Source organism: Pleurodeles waltl, chromosome 7 (assembly GCF_031143425.1).
Source record: "Pleurodeles waltl isolate 20211129_DDA chromosome 7, aPleWal1.hap1.20221129, whole genome shotgun sequence".
Classification (NCBI taxonomy): domain Eukaryota; kingdom Metazoa; phylum Chordata; class Amphibia; order Caudata; family Salamandridae; genus Pleurodeles; species Pleurodeles waltl.
The window spans coordinates 500332896-500345783 of record NC_090446.1 but is presented as its reverse complement, the minus strand read 5'-3'; the positions used below and the strand labels follow the sequence as shown (position 1 = coordinate 500345783).

Sequence of the window (12888 nt, the reverse complement as noted above, 5' to 3'; positions counted from 1 at the left end):
TCCTGGGATTGAGCTGCTGGGATTGGCCCCCCAATACCAGATTTGGATTGGGGGTCAATTCCATGTTTTTAGACACCCACATGTCCATATTCGGAGTTACCATTGTGAATCTACATATATGTATTGACATACATGTAGTGCACACTTATAATGGTGTCCCCGCACTCACAGGGTCCGGGGAATTGGCCCTGGACAACGTGGGGGCACCTTTGCTAGAGCAACGGTGCCCTCACACACAGTAACTTTGCACCTAGCCTTCAGTAAATGAAGGTTAGACATATAGGTGACTTATAAGTTACTTAGTGCAGTCAAAAATGGCTGTGAAATAGTGTGTGAACTATTTCACTCAGGCTGCAGTGGCAGTCCTGAAGAAAGGTTTGTCTGACCTCCTTCTGGGCAGCAAAAGAAATGCTGCAGCTTGTAAGGATCTCCTGGAACCCCAATGCCCTCGGTACCTAGGTATCATATAGTAGGGGCTTATAAGGGGGGTCCGGTGTGCCAATCAGAATTGGAATATGGAGTCACTAAACTGTAGTGACTAATTTGGTAAGTAGAGAGAGCATAAGCACTGGAGTTCTGGTTAGCAGAACTTTAGTGACATGGTTAAGCATACTGACAACACACATAGACCACAAACTATGAGCACTGGGGTTCTGGCTAGCAGGATCCCAGTGTGACAGGCAAAACACACTGGCAAATAGGTTTTAAACTATGAGCACTGGGGGTTCTGGCCAGCAGGATCCCAGTGAGACAGTAAAAACACACTGACAAACAGGCCAACATTGGGGGGTAACCATGCTAGAAAGAGGATATGTCCTCACAGTTGCCTACAAACAAAAGTGCTGTCATCCCTAAACCAAAAGTCTTGCCTAGAGCAAGAGTCCAACTATGACAAAGATGGAGTAATTGCTTAATTTTGGTAGTTTTGCATTACAAGACTCAGGGCATGATTATGGAAATTACTCCGTCGTAATTCAAATTTTGCCCAGACCTAGTTAAAGTCTGTCCTGTTGGCTTTGCCAGAGCTGGGGGAAGTACCAAAAAAAGATTACTTTCTGTATAGAATACCTGCAGGAAATAAAGAATTGAATGCGAGAAATTGCACAATTAGTTTACTTTTCGCATGTTAAGTAGTTCTTTCTGTATTCCAGTGGATGCACTTTTTGGAAGGAAGAATGATACACCAATTACCCAATATAATTAGGTGAGAGAGCCACAGTTCTCTAAATGGAGCAACCTCTATATATACCTAAAATAACTGGTAACAGGTTGTCCCGGAGTCTGCTTGTATGTCAAGTCAAACCTAAAAAGGGATGTTTTGGATGCTCATATCTGATTTGTTGTGGTTTGGGATTTCTATTTATGACCTTCATCTATAAAGTTTGCGTGTGTCTTGCATTTTACGTGTGGTATAAGCTATTAGATCATCAATTATTTGCACAGCAAAGAACCATTCTGCTGATGACTAGTAGCCTTCCTGCAACCAAGACCTCTTCATCACAAGCCCACCCAAGAAACATTCTAACTTCCTTTTTTTAAAACGAAATTTAATCAGTTCATGTAACGTGCATATATGGTCCTGGTTTCCATTTTATTGTTGCTGCTAGTTCTTGTAAGAAAGAAAAATAGCCACCATTCCTACAAAATACTAATAACACCTAGCCTTAACTCCTCATTATATCTCTTTAGCTTGCTTTTTTGCATGTTTATCTCTCCTCAGTTTATTTGTCAGCATTTTCCTTTCTTTTGCTTCCTCCTTTTTTCTACTTTTGTGTATTTTCTCTCATGCTGTGGACAAAGATGGGTAAAAAAAAAATCAGTCACAGTCCCCAAAAAGGAATGCTGATGATCACCACCTGCGACCACTGACACCAGTAAGCACTGCACATTTCGATTCTTTGCCCTAGAAGTTAAGGGCCAGATGTATCAAGCTCCCGGTTTGCATTTCTTAAATAACAAATTTTAAGAAATCGCTATATAAGAAATGCAAAATGGGATGTATCAAAACTGCGAGACGGTAATAGCGATTTCTTAAAATTCGCAAAAGCAATTTGCGAGTTGCACATACCGGATCGCAAAAAAATAGCAAATTGGTATTTGAAAATCGCAAATTGCAAAAACGGCAAACGGGAACAGGCTGATGACACCACAACAAGGAAGTGAGTCAGCCCATGCTGTTTCCAGGAGCCACAGGAGCAGGCAGAGAAACACAGCCCAGCACCAGGGAGGCAGCCCTGAGAGCAACGCAGGACCAAACAGCAACATGGTCACTGATGGGAATGTGAAGGAGAAAGGTGACAGGAAGCACTAGCTCAAATTCAGTAAGCAGGAATTGGAGATGCTCACTGAGTAGGTGGTCAGGAACCACAACAAACTCTTTGGGAAGAACTCACTCCAGGTACCTGAAAGTGAGAAGAGGAAACTGTGGTAAGACATCCAGACCAAAATATGTGCAGTGGGTGTTGCGCAGCACACCGTGGCGGAGATATGCAAGCGGTGGTACGACTTGCGTTCCCATCCCAAAGAGACGGTGGCCAGCAGGCTAAAGGAGGCAAGAAACACCAGAGGAGGACCACCTACCCAGACACCATCCACACCAATGGAAGACATGATGGAATCCACACTGCTTCCTGAAGCACCTCAGGGACACCCAGCACCACCAAAGGTAAGAGCAGCAATGATGTGTATTCCCCATATGGGCATGTACAAATGCCCCCTAGAAAAAAGCTATTAGCTCGATGCAGTGTGATAAATAGTCCATGCCACATCTTACATACAACGCAACAATGCCTTATGGGAGTGGTAGTCCACACCCCTAAAGTGCAACTACCACATAAATAGCATGATAGTATTCAAACAAAGAGAAACAACATAAATGACTCTTAGTGATAAAATGTTAGTGTACATTTAATACAATTATGCAACTATTTGTGCAATATTTAAAAATGACATGCTGCACATTGTCGTTGTAGATGTCCCGGGTCCTGACGCAGCAGAAGGTGGAAATGCAGGGGGTAGTGAAACACAGCCACAGTCCGTCTCAAACACCAGTGAGTCCTTCATTATTGCACCAACTAGACGCAGTTCAAGAGTGTTACCTCTCCCAGAGTATAACCAGGACTCAGACGAAATGCCGGATGAAGTTCCCACACCACCCCCAAAGGCTAGAAGCACACACAGACAGCAGTCCCTCGCCCCCAGCGTCAGTCCACTCTGCTCAGGAGGCGTCACAATGCAGGCAGATAGTGCACTGATGCAGGAGAGGGCCCATCACTCTTTGACGGCCTTGAAGCTGCCATCTGGAAAGCTTAGCACCTGCAATGTAAACACATGAGGTCAATGCACAGGCAGTTGGTGTCTTACAATGTGTTCTGCTTTCCTTCTTATCTCGTAATCAGAGCTTACAGAACATATCAAGAACGCACTTCTGAGTTCAAAGAAGACCTTTATTGTTGTTAATTCTTCCCCACCCACAAGTTCGTGAGAGACAAATTAATAGATTTCAAGCACAAAAGTAGTCACAGCATTAAAACAAAATATATCTCAATTGTAATGTACACAGCAGGTTATATTTATAAGATATTGAATGCAAAGCAAAACAAATACTTCACCATGTGAGAAACTATTTACAGCTTCATCTTTCTGGGGTCTGCAAGTTGATGACTCCGGTCAACTGCGAGAAAGAGATTATCTACCCACACAGGAGACTGGCAACTGCCACCAAGTTCCAGCCTGAAGTCAGGCAGATTCAAATCTAATTCTCTGAAGCCCGAGTCATCCGTTACAAAAGCGTGCCCCCTCCTCTCAGACTCGGGAAAACTACGCAAGCCTTTGGAGACTGGCCAGATCTCCTAGACTGCTCCTCTTCCCAAGCTTGAGCAGAAAGGTAAACACCAAATGTACTCTCTCTTATCAGGTCTAGTCTAGTGTGAGAAGAAAACAGCTTGGTTCATCTTGTGGAAAAACATAGCTTGGAAAAATACAGCTTGGATTCTCAACTGCAATGTCTAACTCCACGTTAAAGGCAATAGGCAGCTAACCTAAATATCAAATGCAATGTCAAATGTCATGTCAAAGCTAATAGGCAGCTAAGCTGAATACAAAATGCAATGTCTAATATCATGTCAAAGCCAATAGGCAGCTGAGCTGAATACAAAATGTAATGTCTAAAATCATGTCAAAGCCAATAGGCAGCTGAGCTGAATACAAAATGCAATGTCTAATATCATGTCAAAGTCAATAGGCAGCTAAACTGAAAACAGCATGTCAAAGCCAATAGGCAGAATACAGAATGTAATGGCTAATACAATGTCAAAGCCAATAGGCGGCTAAACTGGATACAGCATGTCAAAGCCAATAGGCAGAATACAGAATGTAATGGCTAATGCAATGTCAAAGCCAATAGGCGGCTAAACTGGATACAGAAAGTAATGGCTAATGCCCTTTCAAAGCCAATAGGCGGCTAGGCTGAACAAAACATATAGGGGGTGATTCTGATTCTGACGGGCGGCGGAGGCCGCCCGCCAGAATTCCGCCCCCATTATACCGCTCCGCGGTCAGAAGACCGCGGAGGGTATTATGAGTTTTTCCCTGGGCTGGCGGGCGGTCTCCAAAAGACCGCCCGCCAGCCCAGGGAAAAACTCCCTTCCCACGAGGATGCCGGCTCGTAATCGAGCCGGCGGAGTGGGAAGGTGCGACGGGTGCAGTGGCACCCGTCGCGTATTTCAGTGTCTGCAAGGCAGACACTGAAATACTTTGCGGGGCCCTCTTACGGGGGCCCCTGCCGTGCCCATGCCATTGGCATGGGCACGGCAGGGGCCCCCAGGGGCCCCACGACCCCCCCTACCGCCATCCTGTTCATGGCGGCTTTCCCGCCATGAACAGGATGGCGGTAGGGGGGGTCAGAATCCTCATGGCGGCGGAGCGCGCTCCGCCGCCATGAAGGATTCCCCCGAGCAGCGGTAAGTCGGCGGGAGCCCGCCGACTTGCCGCTTCTGACCGCGGCTGAACCGCCGCGGTCAGAATGCTCGTGGGAGCACCGCCAGCCTGTTGGCGGTGCTCCCGTGGTCGGTGGCCCTGGCGGCCACCGGCCGCCAGGGTCAGAATGACCCCCATAATGTGCTACTGGTGAACATTGAGCAACTAATATGCGCAGTGGTGAAACACAAAGTCATAAGTCAAACATAATCAATATCATCACATTCCACCCTATGACAAATGAATTTTTGTTTTACATATCTCTTGTTTCAAACAAAAAAATAAAAAAGACATCAGCACAAAAAAAACATTATCAGCAAATCAGATTTGAATGATCAAAGCAATCACTGTAAAGCAATGGAAGTGGATTAACATATAGATCTCATAACCTTTCACCTCAGATACATCTACACAGAAAAGACTGAAACTTTTATACTCTGAATGAGATTATAGTGTCTCTAAAATAGCATTTGATGTAGCATGAGTTCTACTCATTTAAAGGTGCACGGTCCACCTGAAAGGTTCACAGGAAGGTAAGTGAAAGTCAGAGTTCCACACGAAAAAACACAGACAGTTAACTGTTAAGGTTGCTTAGTTCCAGTGGAAGAATGTAATCAAACAAGTTGAACTTGAACTGAAGGCGCCACTTGCGCAAAATGGATCAATGGTGCTTGTACTTTACTCAGCCAGGTTCAGGTTGGGGGTTCGGTCCCTTCCCCGACCCCTCACGCACACACCCGAAGGGGGACCACACAGCACACTCAGGGACAGTGGCGAAACGTGGTAGGATCTGCAAAAGAAAAAAGTATGACTTTTCTTGCAAATAACATTTGTCATTTAAAATGTACCCTTCCTCTTCCTTTCCCTGTTTTATAATCAGCAGGACGTTTTTGGGGCCCTTTGTTATATTTTCTGCAGGTTCTGGAGGGTCACTTGGGGCTTCAACCCACACCTCAGCACTGAGGTTTTTATCTGCTGCACTACAGCTTCCCTTTTCTTGCACTGTCAGAAGGGCTGGGGCAGACTCATTCTTTACCAAACCTCCATTCACTGCACTTTTGACAAGTTGGGCCATTCTGTCTCCAATTTGTATGAATGAATCAGATTCTTTTCTAGTTATCAGCATAATTTTGATTTCTCCTTGGTAATCTGCAGCAATCACTCCCCCTAAACCCTGATCAATTTGCCATATCTGTTCTGGTAGCTTTCCTCTCCCCAACTGCTCTGTGACTGCTTGCATGACAGATTGCGCTCGTGCGTGCTGCACAGTTTTTATCAAATCTAGGGGAATGTGCATCCCTCTCATCTCTGCCCACCTGTAAGTGGCTTTTTCTCCCAGCTGTTCACATTTCTGGTGCACCCACTTAGCCATCCCCACTAAGTCAGAATTCTGGGTGAACACTTCTCTCTCTGAATTTTTCTCTTTAACATCTGCAAGGGAATTGAACCAGTTAGGTGCAAGCCATGTGGAAAACCAAACGGCTAAACCATTGGCAATGAACCAAGAATCAGTGTAAAAATGACACATCTCACGTAGCTCTTGCTTTAAAATCTGACACACATTGTACAACGCTGTTCCTTCTCCTGTGCCAGAAAATAACAGTTCAGTCAATAAATCATTAGTCAAACAAACATGCTTTTTATCCTCAGTGGACACAAATTCAAATGGTGCACACAATTTCACTAGCGACTCTTTTACCTGTGGCACTCCAGCCCTGTCTTGCAAGTACCAGATCCAGTGTATGATTCTAGCTAGGGGCACTCTTTTGTTCCCCTGTTCATGAGTTACACATAAATCAGTGTTTTCCTCTTGCACTGCGCAGAAACCTAAAGTCTGCATTATTTCATTTGCCAAATCACAAGCGCGCAGCTGCATATAATTTTTCCCAGTGACCATATACCAAAGTGTTAGGATTTCACTCAGATGAGGGCTATTCTGTTTCCAAAAATCAAACAAGCTAATGAAACTCGGTGTCTCTTGCTTAATGCAAACCGTAAGAAACTCTAAAATCTTTCCTTTTACTTCATATTGCAATGGTAACTCGTAAATCACATTCTGAGCTCTCTCATCGTTCTTCGTGTTATCAGTTAAGGAATGCACTTTGACTGCCAAAAAACCGGGCTCACACGAAGGCTCAGAGTAGCTCACAGCTGTCTTAACCCCCTCATTACTGGAATGGGAAAAGAAAGATTCTTCTAAAACAGCATTTTTATAACTTTCAGCATTATCTTGAATTAATGTGTTCTGGCTAATTTGCTCACGTAAATTCTCATTTTCATGTTCCAACTGCCTACATTTCTCCTGCATTTCTCTGTAAGCAGATAAAAGTATCCAAACCCTTCTGTCAAAAACAAAAGGAACATCACTTCTCTCAAAAGGCACATTTTCTAAATATGCTTCATCACAACAAAACATGTTTCTCAAAGCACCATCAGGCAGTTTAGCTACACATGCATTTTCAAACATGGTCTGCCGTGCTTCTGTAATTCTCCAAACAACAAAAAACAATTACACTTTTAAATTGTGCACGTAGAAATCTATAATTCGACCCTTACCCCACTCCTGGTACCAAAATGTTCTGCTTTCCTTCTTATCTCGTAATCAGAGCTTACAGAACATATCAAGAATGCACTTCTGAGTTCAAAGAAGACCTTTATTGTTGTTAATTCTTCCCCACCCACAAGTTCGTGAGAGACGAATTAATAGATTTCAAGCACAAAAGTAGTCACAGCATTAAAACAAAATATATCTCAATTGCAATGTACACAGCAGGTTATATTTATAAGATATTGAATGCAAAGCAAAACAAATACTTCACCGTGTGAGAAACTATTTACAGCTTCATCTTTCTGGGGTCTGCAAGTTGATGACTCCGGTCAACTGCGAGAAAGAGATTATCTACCCACACGGGAGACTGGCAACTGCCACCAAGTTCCAGCCTGAAGTCAGGCAGATTCAAATCGAATTCTCTGAAGCCCGAGTCATCCGTTACAAAAGCGTGCCCCCTCCTCTCAGACTTGGGAAAACTACGCAAGCCTTTGGAGACTGGCCAGATCTCCTAGACTGCTCCTCTTCCCAAGCTTGAGCAGAAAGGTAAACACCAAATGTACTCTCTCTTATCAGGTCTAGTCTAGTGTGAGAAGAAAACAGCTTGGTTCATCTTGTGGAAAAACATAGCTTGGAAAAATACAGCTTGGATTCTCAACTGCAATGTCTAACTCCACGTTAAAGGCAATAGGCAGCTAACCTAAATATCAAATGCAATGTCAAATGTCATGTCAAAGCTAATAGGCAGCTGAGCTGAATACAAAATGCAATGTCTAATATCATGTTAAAGCCAATAGGCAGCTGAGCTGAATACAAAATGTAATGTCTAATATCATGTCAAAGCCAATAGGCAGCTGAGCTGAATACAAAATGCAATGTCTAATATCATGTCAAAGCCAATAGGCAGCTAAACTGAATACAGCATGTCAAAGCCAATAGGCAGAATACAGAATGTAATGTCTAATGCAATGTCAAAGCCAATAGGCGGCTAAACTGGATACAGCATGTCAAAGCCAATAGGCAGAATACAGAATGTAATGGCTAATGCAATGTCAAAGCCAATAGGCGGCTAAACTGGATACAGAAAGTAATGGCTAATGCCCTTTCAAAGCCAATAGGCGGCTAGGCTGAACAAAACATATAGGGGGTTATTCCAACTTTGGAGGAAGTGGTAATCCGTCCCAAAAGTGACGGTAAAGTGACGGATATACCACCAGCCGTATTACGAGTCCATTATATCCTATGGAACTCGTAATACGGCTGGTGGTAAATCCGTCACATTTGGGACGGATTACCACCTCCTCCAAAGTTGGAATAACCCCCATAGTGTGCTACTGGTGAACATTGAGCAACTAATATGCGCAGTGGTGAAACACAAAGTCATTGGTCAAACATAATCAATATCATCACACAATGACAACATGGGAGTACTGCACAAGCAGTTAGAGTCTCTTAATGAAAACATGTGCAAGCTGCAGGAGGGACAGAAAACAGCAGCAGAAAACACAAAGCAGATGACAAACACCATTAGGGAACTCTGCACTGTGATTCAGCAGGAGCGTGTCAGCCACTATGGGGGTCATTCCAACTCTGGCGGGCGGCGGAGGCAGCCCGCCAAAGTTCCCCTGTCGAAAGACCGCTCCGCGGTGAAAAGACCGTGGGGGTCATTTCGACTTTCCCACTGGGCCGGCGGGCGACCGCCAAAAGGGCGCCCGCGGGCCCAGCGGGAAAGACCCTGCAACAAGGAAGCCGGCTCCGAATGGAGCCGGCAGAGTTGCAGGGGTGCGACGGGTGCAGTGGCACCCGTCGCGATTTTCACTGGCTGCAAAGCAGACAGTGAAAATCTTTATGGGGCCCTGTTAGGGGGCCCCTGCACTGCCCATTGCAGTGGCATGGGTAGTGCAGGGGCCCCCAGGGGCCCCATGACACCCGTTCCTGCCATCCTGTTTCTGGCAGTGAAAACCGCCAGAAACAGGCTGGCGGGAAGGGGGTCGGAGGATTCCCTGGGCCAGGGGAAAACCGGCGGAAACCGCCGGTTCCCCTTTTCTGACCGCGGCTTTACCGCTGCGGTCAGAATGGCCCTGGAAGCACCGCCAGCCTGTTGGCGGTGCTTCCGTGGTCCCCGGCCCTGGCGGTCATGGACCGCCAGGGTCGTAATGACCCCCTATATGTGCCATCACCAATTGATGGGCAAGTTGGATGGGTTCTGCAGATTGGTCAATCAGCTCGCTACCTCAACTGCCTTGATATCACGACGTGCTGTGGGCATACAAGTGGAGTTGGCACATTGCAGTCGGGACGTTGCACAGGGATTGGTGCAAACCACCAATGTTTTGGATACAATGCAGACAGCACAGAGTGCTACAAACAGCGAACTGGGTGGTTGGGAAGGTGAGGAGCTCTCTAGCCTCAGCATTCTCACAGCCCCTGTGATGGATCCTAGGCGTCACAGTACCGGACACATTACTGTCTTTGAACCTGCTAAAAGAGGTGCCACCGAGGCCACTAAGCACTCAAGTGGAGTGCGTGGACGTAGGAAGTTATGATGAGGGGTATAGGGGGCTAGCTTAACATGTAGCAAAACTATTATACTATAATGCTAATAGTGTGACACTGTTACTCACACCTGTTTGCGTCTAGTGCACAGCTATGTCCTATTCACACATATGTTATCTGAAGTCAAGGCAATAAAGATGCTACCTACAGCAATACATATAATAGACGTAGTATTGTCATTACTTACATCAGAAATGGTTGCGCGTGATGTCAGCACGTCTTTGTCTGCCCTCTGCTGCACTGCTTCTGTCTAGTGAGTGAAGGGGTGGTAAGGGATCATCATCCCCATCGGAGTTTGGCTCAGTGGGTTCCACAGGTATGCCCCTCATTGTAGCAATGTTGTGCAATATAGCACATGTAGCCACGATTTTGCAGGTTGTTTCAGGGCTGTATTGTAGTGCATCACCACTCTTGTGGAAGCATCTGAAGCGGCTCTTCAGCAGTCTGAAGGTCCTCTCCACAACACCGGGTTGTCCTGTGAGCAGCATTAAATCTCCTTTCGGCTGGCGTTGCGGGACTCAGGTAGGATGTCAGTATGAAGGACCACATAGCGTAGGCACTGTCTCCTGAAATGACATGTGAGAATAATGAGTACTTGTTATACATTACGTCTTATTTACATCAATGCAACATTGTCAACTATTACATTACCCAGTAGATATCCTTCGCCAAACTCCCCAGCTAGTAGCCTTGTGTAAATTCCACTGTGGTGAAAGATGTAGGAGTCATGTGTGCTATATGGATATCTGGCCACGAGATTGGTTATGATGTTGGAGGCATTGCTAATTACTTGTATGTTCATGGAATGTGAATTTTTAAGGTTCCAATAAACATACTTTGTGGCCGATGCCAGACAGATAGCTACATGTGTGCCATCAATGGTGCCTATTACATGTGGGAATCGGGCAATCTGGTAGAAATCAAATTTTGTCTGTTGAAATTCCTGTGGGGTGATGGGGAATCTTATGTGCTGTTGAATTTTGCTCAGCATGGCATTGAGAAATGCATTGAAAAATCATGAGAGGGCATTCTGAGACCCCTCCAGCTGCTGCTATAACCCCTTGATAGCTGTCTGAGGCTAATAGGTGCAGGGAGCATAATACCCGCACCTGGTTGGGTATACTATTGGTCCTGTGTGTTGTGCGCTGCAATATGGGTTGTCAATCAGCTATCAGGTCAAGTATCATGGCTGAGCTTAACGTGTACTTCTCATATATCTCCTCCTCTGTCTGGTCAAAAAGGGTTATGCGCACTCTGAAAATGCACTCCTGTCTCCTCCTCCCTCTCCACAAACCTGCCAGATTCCTCATCCTCCTCGCCATGACGTAGAGTGCGGCCATTGTGGAAAAGGGGCTGAGTCATTCTGGGTTTCTTTACATAGGTTATTTGTGAATTTTTGATGCATAGCATTGCGAGACAAATTTGCGTGCCGCAATCTGGGTTTCGCAAATAGTGACATGATTTTGCAGATCGCTATCTGAGAATCGCAAATCTAGGTCACAATTTGCGTTATGCAGATAGCAATTTGCTAAATCATGTCGTTATTTGCGATACCTAGATTGCGACACGCAAATTCATGTCGCAGTTGCATGGAATCACAATTTTAGCGATTCCTTATATTTGCACTGCAAATGCCTTTCATACATTCTGAAAGGCATTTTTGCATTTGCAAACAGCTGAAATTTGCGATTTGCACCCTTTGCGAATGGAAAAGAGTTTGGTACATCTGGCCCTAAATCTTAGGAAACAAATTAAAATTCTCAATTATGATGCTTCTTCCTGGGTCCTGAACAGGAAGCAATTGCTGGGCTGCATCTGTGGTGGCGGCTACTTTTCCATTTATGCCCTAGAGCCACAGGTGCTGTTGCACACTGGTTAGATGGTTGGTTTGGTCTCTGAATACTGGACTGTCCAAGGATGACAGGGCTAAGTCGTAGAGAAGTTTTCAAGGGTTGGTGGAGGATTTGGTACTTTGGTACAGGATGGCATAGTGACTGCACTCTTCAAACTCCATGTCCAGCCTGGTGTTGCCTTATAGTGTCTGACTCTATACTTGATAACTGCAATATCTGTATTCAACTTTATTTGGTTTAGTTACAATGAGTGCAGATGTGCTTACTAGAGTTATTAAGGTATAAATGTTATAGAAATCTACAAGAATCTTTTCCACTTTTGACAGGTTTTGAGTAATCAGATGTTAAAAGAAATGCAAGATAAGCTTATTCGGTTCATTAAAAAGAGGTGGTTTTGAGGAATGAAACACATGTTTTGAACTACTTGTTTAAATAGATAATGGTTCACTAAGAGTTGAAGATGCAATGAAAGGTTTTCATCAAATTTAATTTGCTGTGAAGGCCAGGAAAGTGGCTCTGGAGCCTACTATAGGGCGTCTAAAGAGCTCTTAGGGTTGCTGAATAAAATTGAAGTGGGGAGCTCTTCATACTTGGGCCTTAAACTGAGAGTCTGGGGTTCAGCAGACATTCATGGATGTCTGATATTCTAATAGGTCAGCATTCAAAGAAGCAACAGGGTAAGTATGTTTGACATATATTTATGGTAAACTGGAAACAGCGCTACCACCGTCCACTCAGCAGCTTTCTCCTAGCAATCTCTGGAACTTTTCTCTGAATCTATGTTTCCACACAATTGTCAGTCACACAGCTGACTTGCCCCACCTGAGATCATATTCAACACACGGACATCAAATTACACCGATGTCTTTATAACTAGAAATTAACACAACACTGGCGTTTCATAATCATAGTGCAATCAAGATACATTTTTGTTCGAACAGTTGAACCATAACT

The 12888-nt window shown here is 44.7% G+C and overlaps 1 long non-coding RNA gene across 1 annotated transcript in view; it reads right to left on the bottom strand.

Moving 5' to 3' along the window:
- Positions 1 to 2899: 2899 nt before the first annotated feature.
- Positions 2900 to 12888, bottom strand: part of LOC138304263 (uncharacterized) — a 56387-nt gene continuing 46398 nt past the window's right edge. Inside the window, exons 3-4 of the long non-coding RNA XR_011205527.1 lie at positions 10269 to 10647; positions 2900 to 3315 (exon numbers count right to left, since the gene is read on the bottom strand). This is a non-coding gene — a long non-coding RNA (uncharacterized lncRNA). The remainder of the gene's footprint in view (positions 3316 to 10268; positions 10648 to 12888) is intronic.